Source organism: Macrobrachium rosenbergii, chromosome 57 (genome assembly GCF_040412425.1).
Source record: "Macrobrachium rosenbergii isolate ZJJX-2024 chromosome 57, ASM4041242v1, whole genome shotgun sequence".
NCBI classification, from domain to species: domain Eukaryota; kingdom Metazoa; phylum Arthropoda; class Malacostraca; order Decapoda; family Palaemonidae; genus Macrobrachium; species Macrobrachium rosenbergii.
This window is the reverse complement of record NC_089797.1, coordinates 9,546,920-9,560,394: the sequence shown is the minus strand read 5'-3', so window position 1 is coordinate 9,560,394 and position 13,475 is coordinate 9,546,920. Positions and strand designations below refer to the sequence as shown.

The following is a 13,475-nucleotide window of genomic DNA, read 5'->3' as shown; positions in this document are numbered from 1 at the left end:
TACAAAAGTGAGTTTGAAAAACCATATAAGATTCTTTCTTTAAAAAAACTGTTTTAAAAACATATGAGAATTATTATCTTAAAAAGAGAATTTAAAAAATCATATTAGAGTTTTTCTATAAAAAGTAAGTTTTAAAAACCATATGACATTTTCAAGTGGTTTTAAAAACCTCATAAGAGTTTTTCTATAAAAAAGGGAATTGCAAAAACCATGGAATAGTTTTAGAAAGGTGAGTTTTAAAAACCATAGCATTTTTTTTTTATAAAAGAGTGAGTTTTAAAAACTACGTAAGAGATTTCCAGGGTACATTATAATCGGTTCAATATCCAAAACAAAAACACACGATTTTCTACTAAGATTAACCTTTATCCAGCTTGTGCTCATTTGACATTAGCTGATGACTAGTGCACCTCGGATTAACCTTAACCTGGAGGGGAAGAGATCATTAAATCTTCTTTTTTAATAACGTTGAATACGCATTTGTTGTTTTAATCTTTTCGAATTGTATACAGATAGAATTTCCGTCATGTACATATAATATATATATACATACATATATATATATATATATATATATATATATATATATATATATATATATATATATATATATATATATATATATATATATATATATATTTCTCTTTACAACTGGAGTTAAGATTTAAATTACACTGTGATATTCCATCTGGCGTCTCTACTGACTTCATTCTCACAGGTATCAGCCTCACAATTATGGGGACGCTAGTTTTGCTTCTGTTCATTACGACGTGTTATTAAACCTTCCCGCACTTCAACATGCATCTCTTCTGAGCTTGGGGAATCTCTCTCTCTCTCTCTCTCTCTCTCTCTCTCTCTCTCTCTCTCTCTCTCTCTCTCTCTCTCTCTCTCTCTCTCTCTCACTTCCTCCATTCTCTCTCTCTCTCTCTCACTTCCTCCATTCTCTCTCTCTCTCTCTCACTTCCTCCATTCTCTCTTTCTCTCTCTCTCTCTCTCACTTCCTCCATTCTCTCTCTCTCTCTCTCCACTTCCTCCATTCTCTCTCTCTCTCTCTCTCCATTCTCTCTCTCTCTCTCTCTCTCTCTCACTTCCTCCATTCTCTCTCTCTCTCTCTCTCTCTCTCTCTCTCTCTCCACTTCGTCCATTCTCTCTCTCTTTCTCTGTCTCTCTCACTTCCTCAATTCTCTCTCTGTCTCTCCCACTTCCTCCATTCTCTCTCTTTCTCTGTCTCTCTCACTTCCTCCATTCTCTCTCTCTCTCTCTCTCACACACACACACACACACATGGGAATACTATTTTTTTCCTATTTTCCTCTGCGTGGTCTTCTACTCTTCGCAAAGTCTGTTTATGCAACACAAGAAATTCACTAACTCGCTAGTAAAACAATTCCTCTCCTACTGATTTAAATAGCACCCACAACACAGAACTAGAATGTAATATAAAATTTAGGCCAAGCACTGGGACCTATTAGGTCATTCAATGCTCGAAGAGAAGTCGAGAGTATAGAGGTGTAACAGGAGGAAAACTTCGCAATTGCACTACAAAGCAATTGTTAAGAGAGGGTGGAGGGTAAGGTGGAAGAAAGAGAATATGAACAGAGGTACAGTAAAAGGAATGAAACGGGTTGCAGCTAGGGGCCGAAGGGACGCTGATTCCTACTCGAACACCTGGGTATAGGCTTTAAGTCAAGACACAATTGCCTAATGAAATGGTCGATGAACAGTTTTAAGCCTTCGATCCCCCTAGGAGGCTAATGCTGCAATCCCTTTCGTTCCTTTTACTGGTTCCTTGCCTTGCATTCATTCTCTTTTTTCCATCTTCTTTTCCACCCCTTTTCCTTTCTTCCATGTTACACTCCACCGTTTTGATTCGTAATTCACAACAACTACAAGGTTTTCCTCCTGTTACACGTTTCAGACCTTTTATTGCCAATTTCCGTTTCAGCGCTGAATGACCTCATAGGTCCCAGTGCTTTGCCTTTGGCCTAAATTCTATATTCAATCAATCAATCATTTCGTTCCCCGTAGGAGGGGCAGTGCCGTCAGTGCACCTCACGTGATGAACTGTAGGCATTATTAAAGAGTGTTCGCAGTGCCCCATCGGCACTTAGCTGCACCCAGCTTGTAGAATAGAATGGAATACAGAATATAGGCCAAAGACCCAGCGCTGGGACCTGTGAGGTCATTCAACAATGAAACTGGAATTGACAGTAAATAGCTTCGAAAGGTGAAACAGGGGGGCAAACCTCGCAGCTGTACTGGAAAGTAAGATGGAAGAAAGGTAATATGAGTGGAGGTACAGTAATAGGAATGAAAGGGGTTGCAGCATGAGGTGCACTGACAGCTCCCTCTTTTCACTGTGTGAAGCTCTGTCTTGAGCCTCCCAGTGTTTGACTTGACAGCCTAAATTTCATAAAAATTAAAATAATTTCTCATACTCTATCAACAATAAAACTTCTTCATGGTAATTATTCTTTCTCTCAAGGATGAATAGTTATATTTAGCAAAATGTAATAAACTGCATTTATGAAACAATCAATCATTTGTTATTCACGTTGATGCTAACTTTCTTTTTTCGTTATTATTACATTAACATGCAACGCATTACAGATTGTCCTCTGAGCCAGCTGTGAAATGTTACTTTTTTAAAAGTAAAATTCATCATAAATATGCCATATATCTTCCACTTCATTTCTCATATTCACACTCCAATTCTTTAATTGCCAACCATTTTAATCAAGCTTAGACAAGGAACAAATAATTATCAACCATATAAGCACACACTGTTTTGTTTAATCAGTCACCCATAAGCATTAAATATCCATTTTAATTATACGCAGACTTGCTCGAATTACGGGAAAATTCCACCGTAATTGCTGGATTTATTCATGCGTGATATAATAACAAACCTCCTGTTCTTATTATTATTATTATTATTATTATTATTATTATTATTATTATTATTATTATTATTATTATTATTATTATTATTATTGAAAATAACAGCTGCGTCTACTGCATTTAATTTGCATAGAGTCTTGCCTGTTCGTCTTACAATCTTTTTCTCATCAGTGCGTAACTGGTATATTGAATTTCCTAAAGACACGTAAAGAAAATTATTACTTATTATTATTGAAAATAACAGCTGTGTCTATTGCATTTAATTTGCATAGAGTCTTGTCTATTCGTTTTGCAATCTTTTTCTCATCAGTGCGTAGCTGGTATAATGAATTTCCTAAAGACACGTGAAGAAAATTGTATTATTATTATTATTATTATTATTATTATTATTATTATTATTATTATTATTATTATTATTATTATTATTATTATTATTAAGAAATCTGCAAAAGTGTCACTGTAAATATATATTAAAAAAAAATATTCAAAACAAGAGGTTTCAAGAACTTGATCGATTCTTCTCGAGGAGGAGAATCGATGGGATGGGGAATGTGATATAAAATGTAAGCCAAAGGACAAGCATTGGGACTTATGAGGTCATTCATCGCTGAAAGGGAAATTGAAAGCTAAGGGTTTTAAAGGTGGAACAGGAGGGAAAACTCTGAGTTGTTCTATGAAACATTTGTTAGGAGAGGGTGGAAAGTAAAACGAGAGGAAGATAATATGAAAGGAGGTACAGTAAAAGGAATGAAAGGGGTTGCAGCTAGGGGCTGAAGGGTCACTGCAAAGAACCTTGAGTAATCCCTACAGTGCACCGCGTGAGGTGCACTGAAGGTGAAGGAGAATCGAGCAGGTTCTCGAAAGCTCTCGTTTTGTATATATTTCTAATATATACTTTATTTACATTGGCGCCATTGTGGATTTCTTCGCAATTATTATTATTATTATTATTATTATTATTATTATTATTATTATTATTATTATTATTATTATTATTATTATTATTTATGAGGTCCACAATAATATATCAATGGTAGAATGTGAGACTTGATAAAAATGCATAAAAAGCTTTCGAACCCTATTCCTGGGTTCATCTTCAGTTCAACTGAAGATGAACCCAGGATAAGGTTCGAAAGCTTTTTATACATTTTTATCAAGTCTTACATTCTATCACTGATATATTATTGTGAACCTTATGCAAAGTTACGCCCGTTCTCGACATCGAGAGTTCTAAACATTATTATTATTATAATTATTATTATTACAATGAAATATAAATATAAATACTGTATGTCTGTCATCAAGTTCCTATATATGACAAAATCTCTCCGCGTGGAAAACTCGCTGTTCCCGTGAGAGTTAATGGGTTTTGATATTGCGCAGAATGACATTGCAGTTGTCTGGTTTCCCATTAATCTTCCTGACAAATTAATGACCATGGTTGGAGGTCACTCGCTTCCGACAGCAAAACCTTGTTCATCATTTCATTATTGATATATGATGTGATTAAGTTTTTTTTTTCTTACGTTTAGCTTTTTTGAGTTTAATATTCCTCTTTCGTTGAATTAGAATGTAAAGAGTAATTCGATTTTAAGTAAAATTGGTCGAAAATTATCAACTTCTGATATTTTGAAGATGGAAAAATAGAGACGATATCTCAGCTGAGTTAACAGTATCTTGAATTAATGTTTTCGTCAATGAACCCCCGTAGGGGGTAATGACGTCAGTGCACCTCACGCAGTGCACTTTAGGCGTTATTTAAGGATCTTTGCGGCGTCCCTTCGGCCCCTAGCTGCTGCCCCTGTCATTCCTTTAACTGTACCTCTGTTCGTATTCTCTATCTTCCATCTTACTTTCCACCCTCTCCTAACAATTGTTTCACAGTGCAACTGCGAGGTTTTCCTTCTGTTACACCTTTCAGACATTTTCACTCTCAGTTTAACTTGCAGCGCTGATTGACTTCATAGGTCCCAGCTCTTGGCCTTTGGCCTAAATTTTACATCCATTCCATTCATCAAATAATTCTGAATAAAAGCTACAACACCTAAATGACTTTGAGCTGACAGGTTTGTCTGACTAATTTATAGTACGAAATATTACGTGATCTAGGCCAAAGAAGTAATTGTGTTTGGCGTAACGTTCATAACGGTTAAGTGAAGTTCTTACTTACGATAACTGAAAGGACGCTTTGATATGCTTCCAGGAAACAAATCGTATTTTCTAAATAATACTGCAACGAAAACCTACTGCAGGTAATGGAAGTTCTACAAGAAACCTGATGGCGGTTTTAGTCGTTCTCGTTACATTTTAATCAATTATCTTCTAGCGATTCTTAGGCTTATGTTACTGGTCGGCCGCCAAGGACCGGAAAACTACTCGTTTAATTATCTCAACGAAGAAACTATTCAGGGATCTTAACTGGCAGTTGGTATATATATCAGTTGGTATATCAAGAGGGAAGTACTTGCCAAGAATTTGAAGGCTAAAACATCTCCATGTTTAATCTACTGAAATGCCGTCACTATCATTTTCACTATCATTTTTCAAGTGTGAAAAGAAAAATATACTTGTACAGTATACATACAAATAAAGACAATATCCACGAAGGAAAGAGAACCAATGGAGTGCTGCAAGGCCTTTCGACAAAGTCCTTCGTGGATTTTGTCTTTATTTATATATTCGTCAAGTTAAATACTTTCGTGATTCAGTTATACATGCATATATATGTATATATACACGTACATAAACACCCTATATACATACATACATGTGTATATATATATACAGAGAGAGAGAGAGAGAGAGAGAGAGAGAGAGAGAGAGAGAGAGAGAGAGAGAGAGAGAGAGAGAGAGAGTCCGCACAGGTATCACAAATGATGATGGTTTTGTGCTATTGCTTTATATCCAGCTTGAATGATACCGCAGAGGGCTTATATTCCACGAACAGACTTGTGTATATCCGTTGCCAAAGGACATTTAATTTTTCCCACTGACAAAAATGTTGCATGATATCGGGCAAATTCAGATTAGCGAATTTGATATTTACATATACTACCTATGAATCGGCAGTGATATTTTGAAACCTAACTCACACACTCTCTCTCTCTCTCTACCATAACACGCGATTGATAGAGACTGGTGAGAAAAATGGGACTAAGAAAACCGAGCCAGGAATGTATATACGGATTTTTTTATGCGGTTTCTCTTATGAGTTTGAAATATTGATAAATGCGAATGAGATAATACTGAACTGGTTCATATGATTTTTCGGTCTAGGACAGGTTGTGCAGCGTGACCTACTCCGAGGTGCTGGTACTAAACATGGCGGAAGCTCCTTGGGACGCCGTGTTTAGTACTAGCCCCTCGGGAATCAAAGTATTATGTACACCAATTTCTATATTGTGTGGTCGACAAATTATTATATTAATAAACGATATCGTGCGACCGTCTACTTCACATTTACCATACAGTGTTTAATACTAGCACCTCTGAGTACCGTAGGTGACGCGTAGATAAGCCAAAGTAGCACCGACTATTTCAAGTAATGAAACAATCTCTTCACCCATGGGTCTATTTCCCATTCCATCATTTCAGACCTGATAAAGTCCCGTCCACACGAGCATAGTGTCAGCAAACAGAAGCAAGAACTTTGTTCGCTGACAGATTCGTTGTTTCTGTCTGCTAGGCTAACCACCGGAGTGTATGCCGAGCAATGTTTGCAGATCGTCCGCGCACAAATCTAATCAAAGCTTGACTCCCTGAGCTAATGTATTATTTCAGCAAGAAACAGGCACCAATATAAAAAGCCTAAGCACATTCACTGATAATGCTAAAGGATATATGAGCCTTCTATGCTAAATCAAACTTTAAGGCCCCGTCCACACGGTCGAGCCCTGCTCGGTAAACTTTGCCTCTTTGCGGGCTAAGCCTGTCGTACGCATTTATGCCGCTGTCCGAACGACGCCGGTTGGACTGAGAGCCTGGCGGTGACAGACACAGGACCGAGTTGTGTACACTATGGATCGTAAGACACGCAAGACGAAAATCGCGCTGTGTATTGTTGTAGCAATGTGTGCAAAGATAAAAGCGACAAGACAGAAAAAGACGTGGTGTAAAGAGCGGCTAGAAAGAAGAGCAGACACCGGAAGTCATATGACGATATTGCGGAACTGAGACATGGCTATGAATCAGATTTCATCAACTATATGATTATGGACCGTAACACCTTTTATCAACTTATCGAAAGTGGAACCATATGTAAGGAAACAAGATACTACCATGAGGCGGAGTATTTCAGCTGAAGCTCGACTACTGTACATGCGACATTACTATTTCTGCTGTCAACAGGATGCAGCTACCGATCACTACAGTACAGCACAAGCATTTCCAAGCATAATGGACTAGACAGATTTCCGTAGCATTACAATAAAGGATGTTGATATATTTGGTTTTCAAAGTTCCCATAAGTCGTACCTGACTTATTATGAAGGGTAAAATAACGGGAAACTCTTCATTTTCCTTTATTTGTGAAGGTTTTACATGAAATTGCGCTTTACATTTTTCCGTAGGTGACGTCTTCATCCGTTTACCAGAAATATTTCCGTCAGTTAACAGTCCTGCTGCAGGCAAAGCCTCGATACTTCGACAAACTAGGAAAGCCCTATACGAAGCTTTCGTCGCCGTTTCTGACGTCACACCGAGCAAATTTCGCAGAGCAAAGCTCCACCGCGTGGACGGGACCTTACAGGTTGTTTTTGGATATGTATGGTAATAAGCTTATGTATAGCCTCGCGCGGCGAATTATTCAATGTTTGCTATACAATTCATACAATATTCTGCAGAAACGGGAGGGTGCATCCAGACGAAGGGAATATTCAAGATAAGTATACTTTCCAGTGCTAAGCTTCCCCGCATGCGTTATGCTTAGTTTTAAATGTCTGTCAACAAACATTATGTAAGGTCATGGACGGTCTTGGGGGTCCATTTTTGAACAAAATTTAAAGTCTTTGATGGTAACCTTCTGTAATTCTCATACCTTCAAAGATATTTCATAAACCAGCTTAAGCCCCTTCTCATTTTACCCAGTTGCCTTAATAGGGCACACAGCGACAAGCAATTTCTTCTCATGGTTACGAACCTTCCTGCAGGTATCGTATCGTCACAACCTCATTGGCCTCCAGCCAGTCTTCTCGGCTCAGACATGGCCGTGTGGAAAAACAGCATTGTAACTTATTTTACAGACTAACCTGGCAACGGACTGACCTTTAGACCGATAGTATGCTTGTGTAGACGGGCCTTTAATGCTTCAATACACCCAACACCGTAGAAACTAGTTATTTTATTTTTGCGAAGCTAATGACTATTCAGTCATCCTCGCGTAACCATTTACCAACCTTTTTGTTAGCTTTTTAATAAAAGGCAAACAGACGCTAAGAGTTTTAATAATAATCCCTTGGCTTACAAAACATTTACAGAGACCTTACTAACAGCTATTGCACAATTTTTCCACTAATTCAGCCGATACCAAAACCCTGTCAACAGCATTGCAAGACATTTATATGCTTTATAAGCAAGCAATTCAACTTCTGTTTAAATGACTGTTTGAATGACTTGTGCTGTCATAAACTGGGCAGATTCATTATTAACATAAAATTCTGTAATACACCTAATATACCTAACTTACTCAACTATAAAATTAAGTATACAGATTACTCTATCAATACAGCCTTATAAATCAATACAGCCTTATAATAGCACTGTACTAAGTTACAGTTATTATTTGCTTATTTTATTTGGTAATTATTAACATAATACAATTTGTTTTTCAGTCAGGGATTAGAGCTACTCAATCTTTTCTCTAGATTGTGCGTATTACCAGTTCTGTACCTCCCTTCATATTCCTTCTTCAATCTGACTTCCCACCCTCCAACAATTGATTCATAGTGCAATTGTTGGAGGTTTTCTCTAATTGCACCTTTAAAACCGTTTACTGCCAATTTCCATTTCAGCGCCGAATGACCACAGGTCCCAGTGCTTTGCCTCTGGCCTAAAGTCTATATTCGGTTCAATTGTTAGTTTTCTTTTCAATTGTTAGTTTTTTTAGGACCTTTACTTTTTACCTAAATACTTTTTACATCATTAAGATTAATGTCCATTCTGGTAGTCTGAACCACAGTTTTTCCTATTAGTGAAGTAGTGCTTTTATTAACAGAAGAATAGCTTATAAAATGCAGAGCACTAACCTTCAAAGCAACAAACAATCTTACCGTAAATATTTGCTTCAGGTTTACTCGTTTTAGATTTCACAGCCCACTTACAACCCACAAACCTAGATATAGGTTTTGAAAGAAATGCTAGAGTTGTTAATGTGACAAAACTAAATTACTCAATTGATTTTATTAACGTACAAAAATACAAAATCATTCTCCTAAAACTAAATCAGACTATTTTCCATTTTCTCGAGAACAAAGTTCTAGATTTTACGCAGGAATAAGTCATTCAAGGTCAAATTCTTCACCAAATTTTCAGTTATTTCCATATGAATAAGATTACACCAATTTCTGTGATAAAGTGGAATCTTCGTATTCGTTGTATAAGCAGCTTAATGCAGGAGCCGGCAGGAGAATCCTTCAAAATATGAGAAAGCTGGGTCGCGTCCTGTTAAGTTATCAGGAACACTACCCTCGTTTCTTGTCAGTGGGAAATTTCGTTACAGGAAAATTTTCCATTTGCTACGCATCACTACACATCGAAGTCTATCCTCCTGCAAGGTGGTTGCTTGTTCAATTTACAGAATTACAGCATTCCTTCAAGTTCCTCTTTTCCCCACAAACGTTTCATATGACTTGAATCCGCCGCATCGGAAGTTTGAAAAGGGCTGATCATCTAGTACTTGTCGATGTCCAGTTCAAAGTACGAGCCATCGACAACAGCTGCCTCTGTCCAGGTCATGATAAAAGTATTATAGAATAGTTTCACAAAAGTTAGTTACAAAAAGAAAACTGCCTTTACAAATTAAACTATCTTCCATGCCGCTGTCACTAGGAAATATCTAAGAAAAACCCCTGTCACTAGGAAAATATCAAAGAATGGACAAGGAACTCCCGCATGTTATTTAACAATATTCCTAAAGTATCTTCAAAGTTTAGTTATTATGAGCTCCTCTGTGGCCGAGAACAGCCTTCAGAATTATGGAACTAAAGTATGGTATCATTAGAGCAATAAAGTTAAAAGAAAATTCAGTTGAGTTTGCTTCACGCCTCAACCTTCAGAGGCATGAAAATCTGAACCAAAGATACCCAAGCAGAATGAATACCCAAGCAGAATGAAACATTAAAAGTAATGTCAGTCTTGTCTTCAGTGTCTGGAGGCGAGTACGAAGAACCTTCAGTTCTCTATCTGAATTAGAGAAAAAACACTGATTGGATAAACGAACTGAACGTGTAGTTCCTAACGCTAGCGAGAGCGAGGGAGTCTTTTCACCACTGCAATGAATCCAACCATAAAAATGGGAAGCAATATGAATGTTAATGCCCAATTACCAATTATCCAATACTGAAATTACCGAAAATCAGAATTCGTAAAGTTACAGAAACTGTATGGCAATAATGGCTACCAAAATATACCCTTTAATAAGCTACCCAAAGAGTTTCCATTTTCATTGTTATCAGAAGTGAACATTCTCTTATGACATTCCTGTTTAACCGCATACGGATCTCATTCTAACAAGCCCGCACGCAACCACACTCGCGCACGCAACCACACTCGCGCACGCAACCACACTCGCGCACGCAACCACACTCGCGCACGCAACCACACTCGCGCACGCAACCACACTCGCGCACGCAACCACACTCGCGCACGCAACCACACTCGCGCAAAACCACACTAGCGACTGATCTACAATTATCAGCCTAAAAAAACCTCCACGGACATCCTCTAAACTCAAACTAACATTAACTCCATGAAACCCTAAAAACTAGGTCCCACCCTAAATACCCAAGGATAAGCCAAATTAAAGCTTTGAAAAAAAAAACCTATGACTCAAACCCCAAATATCCAAGGATAAACCAAATAAACTAAGAAACCCTAAGTCCTAAACAACCCTAAATGCCTAAAGCTGAGACTTGAAAAAGAACCTAATTAGTTTTTGGTTAAAGTCAGGACATGCATGGCAGACCGAAGTCCGCCATGCATGCCCCTAGTCCACCTTTGCCTGACAGGCGGCTCTGCCACCCCGGCAAAGGTGGACTTTTGGTAGCAAAGTACAATATTAAACAGTAATCAAAATATATCTCGCTACAGCTGTACCTGATACTTTATCAATAGAGTTTTAACTGCTAATTTAGTTAAAGATTTAGGTCAATATAGTTAAAATATAGTCAAAATACATTAAAGAAACTGACTAGAGTACCTTAAAGAGTAGTACGTTAATCTTAAAGAAGTTAATCTTAAGGATACTTAAAGACTTAACGAATGTATCAGGCACAGCCACAGCCAAAAAAAGTATTAACTTTAAACACTAACTGATTTAAATATTTTACTAAGTCAACGGGCTAGTTAATTTACATACAAATGAAAACTCAAAAATTAGATAACTTAAATTCAGAAGCTTAGATATTACTGGTTTTATGGTTATGAACGAACTAAAACCATAACTAATATCTTCAATTTAAGGGTCTACGCAATTAACGTGGATTGAAATCTTTGTATCCAAGTAATCCTCTTATAGATGAACGCAATGAGGCAGTCTTGCAATACTAAATTTATACCTTCGTAAAATAAAGTAGCCAAGTAAATGCTAGAACCTTCACAACGCCACAAACATTAAAAACCCAAAATCAGAAAAGTTATAAATTAATTAAAAACAAATGCAATACAAAACTAATACCAAGTGTCAAGCGTGCGTGCCAGTTTTAGTTACCATCTGATAAAAGTATTTAAATAAATTTTCTCCCTAGAAGATAGTTTACCTCACAGACCACTAAAATTAAGATTGAAATTACTAATATTCGTTATTCGAGGCTTCAAGTCATCCTGAAAAATAGTTTACGTCACAAAACACTTAACTCCCCAAGATTGACCCAGATTAAAATTAGATTAAAATTAGTTTGCCTCACAAATCACTAACTTCCCCAGATAGAAATCTGGAAGAAACGGTAAACTTAAAGTACCTCGAACAGATCCCTTCAAACTACCCATACGAAAAATCTTTCAAAACCCCAAGTAAGTGAAAATCTATTGGAACCCATGTTAAATGATACACAACTGACTTTAACCCCGTCGAATAGAAAAATTTAAAAGCTTCACTTTACCTTAAGCGTAGACTTGACCCACACGATGTTCGATTAATAATTCACGATGCCCTGAAAGTAAAATCTCATGTTAATGCAGCTAAACACAACCTCAAACACAAACTTTAACGTAACTAAATAAAACCTCAAACACTAACACAATCCAGCTTAATATATTCTAGAAACCACGTGTTACTACTATGATACAATTTTCTAATATAAAAAAAAAAAAAAAAAACGTTTTTAATCCTATTTTTAATGTAAAAAAAAAAAAAAAAAAAAAGTTTCTCCTTAAGAACACTAACTCACCTTCACAAAACAACAGCCCAGTGAACTCTCCAACTACAGCCGATAGCGTCACGATTCTCACATGGCCAGCAATAAAACACACACACCAAGAAACAGCAAGTTAAAGACTGAACTTAAAACACCACCAACTGCCCGCGAACCCAGCTGGCCAGCCGTCAGCAAGGACTCTGGAGCAGGGGAGACTGAGGAAGCGCTCAGGTCTGCGTTCAAGGAAGAGAAAAAGTTGCGTTTGAATGTTTAAAACGACGGTTAGAAAGTCACGGCGTACGGAAAATTTTTACCACTGAAATATCTTCATTTTTACGTGGAAATTCTCTTTATTTGATTATGGAGAAAGCTGCTTCAGATGCATTATTTGTCTTTAAACTCAAATTAATGCTAGAATAACAAACCTTAAATGGATGTAAATGGTAAAAACTTGAACTTTTGTGTTTTAATTTTGTTTTTTTTTTTAAGCCGGAGAGATTTTAACAGAAAATACTTGTTTACATCCAAAGGTAATTTGGAACTCGTATGAGTAGAATATGTGATATTCTGTAATTTTATTCTCTTAGGAAAGTTTCTCAGTTTGCTAATTAATAATTTTAATAGTTCACCCTGACTTTGTGAGGTTCTGCTACTTGATTTTACAAAATTAATGTATAAAAATTCGTTATGGCCAGAGAATTCCAATAATATGAATCTCGTTCAGTCGTGAAGTTTCAAAATTATTGGTTACATCCAGAGATTATTTTTGCAATTAACTAATGGTGGTGGGCCTCAAATTTCCATTTCTTGGTATAATTTTAAAATTGCCACATATAAGTACTTAAAACCAGTGAAATTCTACTGGAGTTCCTGAAGTGATGCAATGTAAATTTGGCAAAATTTCTGTTTTTGCGTTATGTTAATAACTTAAGCCTAGATATTAGTGCAGAAATTTTACTAATAAAGTTCAAGATAATGATTTAAGATAGAAGTACTAAAGTACTG

The 13,475-nt window shown here is 36.7% G+C and overlaps 1 long non-coding RNA gene across 1 annotated transcript; it reads right to left on the bottom strand.

Moving 5' to 3' along the window:
• Positions 1–9,282: 9,282 nt before the first annotated feature.
• LOC136836917 (uncharacterized) lies at positions 9,283–12,642 on the bottom strand. The gene is made up of 3 exons (XR_010852500.1): positions 12,504–12,642; positions 12,216–12,266; positions 9,283–9,839 (listed from the first exon to the last, which is right to left on the bottom strand). It is a non-coding gene; the product is annotated as an uncharacterized lncRNA (long non-coding RNA).
• Between the last annotated feature and the right edge of the window lie 833 nt (positions 12,643–13,475).